Raw genomic sequence first — 7,454 nt, forward strand, 5'->3', positions numbered from 1 at the left:
TGTTGAATAATAGCCCCCACTCTCTTCTGGCTTGTAGGGTGTCTGCCGAGAGATCCACTGTTAGTCTGATGGGCTTCCCTTTGTGGGTAACCCGACCTTTCTCTCTGGCTGCCCTTAACATTTTTTCCTGCATTTCAACTTTGGCGAATCTGACAATTATGTGTCTTGGGGTTGCTCTTCTCGAGGAGTATTTTTGTGGTGTTCTCTGTATTTCCTGAATTTGAATGTTGGCCTGCCTTGCTAGGTTGGGGAAGTTCTCCTGGTTAATATCCTAAAGTGTGTGTTCCAACTTGATTCCATTTCCCCATCACTTTCGGGTACACCAGTCAAACATAGATTTGGTCTTTTCACATAGTCCCATATTTCTTGTAGGCTTTGTTCGTTTCTTTTTACTCTTTTTCTTTAAACTTGTCTTCTCACTTTATTTCATTAATTTGATCTTCAATCACTGATACCCTTTCTTCCACTTGATCAAATTGGCTATTGAAGCTTGTGCATGCGTCACGAAGTTCTCGTGCCATGGTTTTCAGCTCCATCAGGTCATTTAAGGTCTTCTCTACACTATTTATTCTAGTTGACCATTCATCTGATCTTTTTTCAAGGTTTTTAGCTTCCTTGTGATGGGTTTGAACATGCTGCTTTAGCTCGGAGAAGTTTATTACCGACCTTCTGAAGCCTACTTCTATCAGTTTGTCAAAGTCATTCCCGTCCAGCTTTCTTCCATTGCTGACGGGGAGCTGTAATCCTTTGGGGTAGAAGAGGTGCTCTGGTTTTTAGAATTTTCAGCTTTTCTGCTCTGGTTTCTTCCCATCTTTGTGGTTTTATTTACCTTTGGTCTTTTTCTTTTATTATCATACTTTAAGTTCTAGGGTACATGTGCACAACTTGCAGGTTTGTTACATATGTATACATGTGCCGTGTTAGTGTGCTGCACCTGTTAACTCGTCATTTACATTAGGTATATCTCCTAATGCTATCCCTCCCCCATCCCCCCGCCCCATGACAGGCCCCTGTGTGTGATGTTCCTCACCCTATGTCTATGTGTTCTCATTGTTCAATTCCCACCTATGAGTGAGAACATGCAGTGTTTGGTTTTCTGTCCTTGTGATAGTTTGCTGAGAATGATGGTTTTCCAGCTTCATCCATGTCCCTACAAAGGACATTAACTCATCCTTTTATATGGCTACACAGTATTCCACATTTTCTTAATCCAGTCCATCATTGATGGACATTTGGGTTGGTTCCAAGTCTTTGCTATTGTGAATAGTGCTGCAATAAACATACGTGTGCATGTGTCTTTATAGCAGCATGATTTATAATCCTTTGGGTATATATCCAGTAATGGGATGGCTGGGTCAAATGGTATTTCTAGTTCTAGATCCTTTAAGAATCGCCACACTACCTTCCACAATGGTTGAACTAGTTTACAGTCCCACCAACAGTATAAAAGCGTTCCTATTTCTCCACATCCTCTCCAGCACCTGTTGTTTCCTGACTTTTTAATGATTGCCATTCTAACTGGCATGAGATGGTATCTCATTGTGGTTTTGATTTGCATTTCTCTGATGGCCAGTGATGATAAGCATTTTTTCATGTGTCTGTTGGCTGCATAAATGTCTTCTTTTGAGAAGTGTCTGTTCATATCCTTTGCCTACTTTTTGATGGGTTTGTTTGATTTTTTCTTGTAAATTTGTTTAAGTTCTTTGTAGATTCTGGATATTAGCCCTTTGCTAGACGGGTAGATTGTAAAAATTTTCTCCCCTTCCATAGGTTGCCTGTTCACTCTGATGGTAGTTTCTTATGCTGTGCAGAAGTACTTTAGTTTAATTAGATATCATTTGTCAATTTTGGCTTCTGTTGCCATTGCTTTTGCTGTTTTAGTCATGAAGTCCTTGCCCATGCCTATGTCCTGAAGGGTATTGCCTAGGTTTTCTTCTAGGGTTTTTACGGTTTTAGGTCTAACATTTAAGTCTTTAATCCACCTTAAATTAATTTTTGTATAAGGTGTAAGGAAGGGATCCAGTTTCAGCTTTCTACATATGGCTAGCCAGTTTTCCCAGCACCATTTATTAAATAGGGAATCCTTTCCCCATTTCTTGTTTTTGTCAGGTTTGTCAAAGATCAGATGGTTGTAGATGTGTGGTATTATTTCTGAGGGCTCTGTTCTGTTCCATTGGCCTATATCTCTGTTTTGGTACCAGTACCATGCTGTTTTGGTTACTGTAGCCTTGTAATACAGTTTGAAGTCAGGTAGCGTGATGCCTCCAGCTTTGTTCTTTTGGCTTAGGATTGACTTGGCAATGCAAGCTCTTTTTTGGTTCCATATGAACTTGAAAGTAGTTTTTTCCAATTCTGTTACGAAAGTCATTAGTAGCTTGATGGCTTTGAATCTATAAATTACCTTGGGCAGTATGGCCATTTTCATGATATTTGTTCTTCCTGTCCATGAACATGGAATGTTCTTCCATTTGTTTGTGTCCTCTTTTATTTCGTTGAGCACTGGTTTGTAGTTCTCCTTGAAGCGGTCCTTCACATCCCTTGTAAGTTGGATTCCTAGGTATTTTATTCTCATTGAAGCAATTGTGAATGGGAGTTCACTCATGATTTGGCTCTCTGTTTGTCTTTTATTGGTGTATAGGAATGCCTGTGGTTTTTGCACATTGATGTTGTATCCTGAGACTTTGCTGGAGTTGCTTAACATCTTAAGGAGATGCTGGGCTGAGACAATGGGGTTTTCTGTTTTTTTGTTTTTGTTTTTGTTTTTGAGACAGAGTCTCGCTCTGTTGCCCAGGCTGGAGTGCAGTGGTGCGATCTCCACTCACTGCAAGCTCTACCTCCTGGGTTCACGCCATTCTCCTGCCTCAGCCTCCCGTGTAGCTGGGACTACAGGCGCCTGCCACCGTGCCTGGCTAATTTTTGTATTTTTAGTAGAGATGGGGGGTTTCACCGTGTTAGCCAGGGTGGTCTCGATCTCCTGACCTTGTGATCCGCCCGTCTCGGCCTCCCAAAGTGCTGGGATTACAGGCGTGAGCCACTGTGCCCGGTCGACAATGGGGTTTTCTAAATATACAATCATGCCATCTGCAAACAGGGACAATTTGACTTCCTCTTTTCCTAATTGAATACCCTTTATTTCTTTTTCCTGCCTGATTGCCCCGGCCAGAACTTCCAACACTATGTTGAATAGGAGTGGTGAGAGAGGGCATCCTTGTCTTGTGCCAGTTTTCAAAGGAATGCTTCCAGATTTTGGCCATTCAGTTAGATATTGGCTGTGGGTTTGTCATAAATAGCTTTTATTATTTTGAGGTATGCCCCATCAATACCTAGTTTATTGAGAGTTTTTAGCACGAAGGGCTGTTGAATTTTGTCAAAGGCCTTTTCTGCATCTATTCAGATAATCATGTGGTTTTTGTCTTTGGTTCTGTTTATATGATGGATTACATTTATCGATTTGCGTATGTTGAATCAGTCTTGCATCCCAGGAATGAAGCCAACTCAATCGTGGTGGATAAGCTTTTTGATGTGATGCTGGATTCAGTTTGCCAGCATTTTATTCAGGATTTTTGCAGCGATGTTCATCAGGGATATTGGTCTAAAATTCTCTTTTTTTTTTGTCGTGTCTCTGCCAGGCTTTGGTATCAGGATGATTTTGGCCTCATAAAATGAGTGAGGGAGCATTCCCTCTTCTTCTGTTGATTGGAATAGTTTCAGAAGGAGTGGTAACAGCTCCTCTTTGTACCTCTTGAAGAATTCGGCTGTGAATCCATCTGGTCCTGGACATTTTTTGGTTGGTAGGCTATTAATTATTGCCTCAATTTCAGAGCCTGCTATTGGTCTATTCAGGGATTCAACTTCTTCCTGGTTTAGTCTTGGGAGGGTGTATGTCTCTCCCAAGACTAAACCAGGGAGAGAATTTATCCACTTCTTCTAGATTTTCTGGTTTATTTGCATAGAGGTGTTTTTAGTATTCTCCGATGGTAGTTTGTATTTCTGTGGGATTGGTGGTGATATCCCCTTTATCATTTTTTATTGTGTCCATTTGATTCTTTTCTCTTTTCTTCTTTCTCAGTCTTGCTAGTGGTCTATCATTTTTGTTGATCTTTTAAAAAAAACCAGCTCCTGGATTCATTGATTTTTTGAAGGGTGTTTTTGTGTCTCTATCTCTTTCAGTTCTGCTCTGATCTTAGTTATTTCTTGCCTTCTGCTAGCTTTTGAATGTGTTTGCTCTTGCTTCTCTAGTTCTTTTAATTGTGATGTTAGGGTGTCAATTTTTAGATCTTTTCTGCTTTCTCTTGTGGGCATTTAGTGCTATAAATTTCCCTCTACACACTGCTTTAAATGTGTCCCAGAGATTCTGTATGTTGTGTTTTTGTTCTCATTGATTTCAAAGAACATCTTTATTTCTGCCTTCATTTCGTTATGTACCCAGTAGTCATTTAAAAGCAGGTTGTTCAGTTTCCATATAGTTGAGTGGTTTTGAGTTTCTTAATCCTGAGTTCTAGTTTGATTGCACTGTGGTCTGAGAGACAGTTTGTTGTAATTTCTGTTCTTTTACATTTGCTGAGGAGTGCCTTACTTCCAACTATGTGGTCAGTTTTGGAAGAAGTGCAATGTGATGCTGAGAACAATGTGTATTCTGTTGATTTGGGGTGGAGAGTTCTGTAGATATCAATTAGGTCTGCTTGGTGCAGAGCTGAGTTCAAGTCTTGGATATCCTTGTTAACCTTCTGTCTCATTAATCTGTCTAATGTTGACAGTGGGTTGTTAATGTCTCCCATTATTATTGTGGGGGAGTCTATGTCTCTTTGTAGGTCTCTGAGGACTTGCTTTATGAATCTGGGTGCTCCTGTGTTGGGTGCATATATATTTAGGATTGTTAGCTCTTCTTGTTGAATTGATCCCTTTACCATTATGTAATGGCCTTCTTTGTCTCTTTTTGATCTTTGTTGGTTTAAAGTCTGTTTTGTCAGAGACTAGGATTGCAACCCCTGCTTTTTTTTTTTTTTTTTTTTCAATTGCCTGGTAGATCTTCCTCCATCCCTTTACCTTTTGTCTTTGATTTTGGTCACCTACAGATGGGGTTTTGGTGTAGATGTCCTTTTTGTTGATGTTGGTGCAATTCCTTTCTGTTTGTTAGTTTTCCTTCTAACAGTCAGGTCCCTCAGCTGCAGTTTTGTTGGAGTTTGCTGGAGGTCCACTCCATACCCTGTTTGCCTGGGTATTAGCAGTGGAAGTTGCAGAACAGCAAATATTGCAGAATAGCAAATATTGCTACCTGATCCTTCCTCTGTAAGCTTCGTCCCAGAGGAGCACCTGCCTATATGAGGTGTCTATTGGCCCCTACTAAGTGGTGTCCCCCAGTTAGGCTACATAGGGTTCAGTGACCCACTTAAGGTGGCAATCTGTCCATTCTCAGAGCTCAAACACCATCCTGGGAGAACCACTGCTCTCATCAGAACCGTCAGACAGGGATGTTTAAGTCTGCAGAAGATGTGTTCAGCTATGTCCTGCCCACAGAGGTGGAGTTCATTGAGGCAGTAGGCCTTGCTGAGTTGTGGTGGGCTCCGCCCAGTTTGAGCTTCCCGGGCACTTTTTTTACCTACTCAAGCCTCATCAATGGCAGATGCCCCTCCCCCAGCCAGGCTGCCACCTTGTAGTTTGATCTCAGTCTGCTGCGCTAGCAGTGAGCAAGGCTCTGTGGGTGTGAGACCCACTGAGCCAGGCACAGGAGAGAATCTTCTTGTCTGCCAGTTCTAAGATCTTGGGAACAGTGCAGTATTTGGGTGAGAGTGTCCCGTTTTTCCAGGCACAGTCTGTCCTGGCTTCCCTTGGCTAGGAAAGGGAAATCCCCTGACGCCTGGTGCTTCCCCAGTGAGGCGATACCCCACCCTGATTTGGTTCACCCTCCATGGGTTGCACCCACTGTCCAACCAGTCCTAATGAGTTGAACCAAGTACCTCAGTTGGAAATGCAAAAATCACCCGTCTTCTGCATTGATCACACTGGGAGCTGCAGACCAGAGCTGTTCCTATTCGGCCATCTTGGAAAACAAGTCTCAGTCAGATGGTTTTAATGTCTAATTTTTTATAACTATTCTAAATAAGAATTCACTTAACATACGCAGTAGTCTACTCTTGTGTTGCTATAAAGAAACACCCGAGGCTGAGTGATTTATAAAGAAAAGAGATTTAATTGTCTCATGGTTTGGCAGGCTTTAAGGAAGCATAGTGCTGGCATCTGCTGCTGGTGAGGCCTCAGGAAGGTTACAATCATGTTGGAAGGCAATTGGGATCTAGCATTTCACATGGAAAGAACAGGAGCAAGAGAGAGAGGGAGGAAATGCCATGCCCTTTTTAAAATAACCAGATCTCAGTTGAACTAACAGAGTGAGAACCGACTCATCATGAAGGTGATGGTGCTGAGCTATTCATGAAAGATCTGCCCCCATGATCCAATATATCCCACTCGGCCCCACCTCCAAGACTGAGATTTACATTTCAACATGAGATTAGGGGGACTCTAACACCCAAACCATATTCTTCTCCTTCTGGCCCCTCAAATCTCATGTCCTTCTCATGTTATAAAATACAATAATCCCTTCCAACAGTCCCCCAAAGCCTTACCTCATTCCAGCATTAATTCAATCAAAAGTCCAAAGTCACATCTGAGACTCAAGTTGAGTTCCTTTTACCTACAAGCCTATGATATCAAAACAAGTTATTTATACCCAAGATACAATGGTGGTACAGGCATTGGGTAGACATTCTATTCCAAAAGGGAGAAATCAGCCAAAAGAAAGAGGCAGTTGGCCCCATGCAAGTCTGAAACCCAGCAGGGTAGGCATTAAACTTTAAATTCCAAAATAATTTCCCTTGCCTCCAAGTCCTGTATCCTGGGCATACTGGTACAAGATGTGGGTTCCCAAAGCCTTGGGCAGCTTTGCCCTTATGGCTTTACAGAATGCAATTCGTGGCTGCTCTAATGGGCTGGAGTTAAGTTCCTGTGGCTTTTTCATGCTGAGCTTGCAAGTTGCTGGTGGCTTTACCATTCTCAGGTCTGGAGGGTAGTAGCCCTCTTCCTACAGCTCCACTAGGCAGTGTCCTGCTGGGGACTCTGTAGGGTCCGAAAACCCACATTTCCTCTTAGCACTGCCCTAGTAGAGTTTCTCTGTAGGGACTCTGTCCCTACTGCAGGCTTCTGCCTGGGCACTGAGGCTTTCCCATATATCCTCTGGAATCTAGGTGGGAGTTGCCAAGCCTCCTTTACTCTTGCATTTTCTCCACCTGCAAACTTAACACCATGTGGAAGCTGCCAAGGCTTACGGTGGTTTGCACTTTCCAAAGTGGCAGCTTGAGCTGTACCCATGGCCCTGCGAGCCATGGGTGGAGCTGGAGTGGCTAGGATGCAGAGAGTGGTGTCCTAAGGCTGAGCAGGGCAGCAATGCCCTGTGCCTG

Source organism: Piliocolobus tephrosceles, chromosome 13, assembly GCF_002776525.5.
Source record: "Piliocolobus tephrosceles isolate RC106 chromosome 13, ASM277652v3, whole genome shotgun sequence".
NCBI classification, from domain to species: Eukaryota; Metazoa; Chordata; class Mammalia; order Primates; family Cercopithecidae; genus Piliocolobus; species Piliocolobus tephrosceles.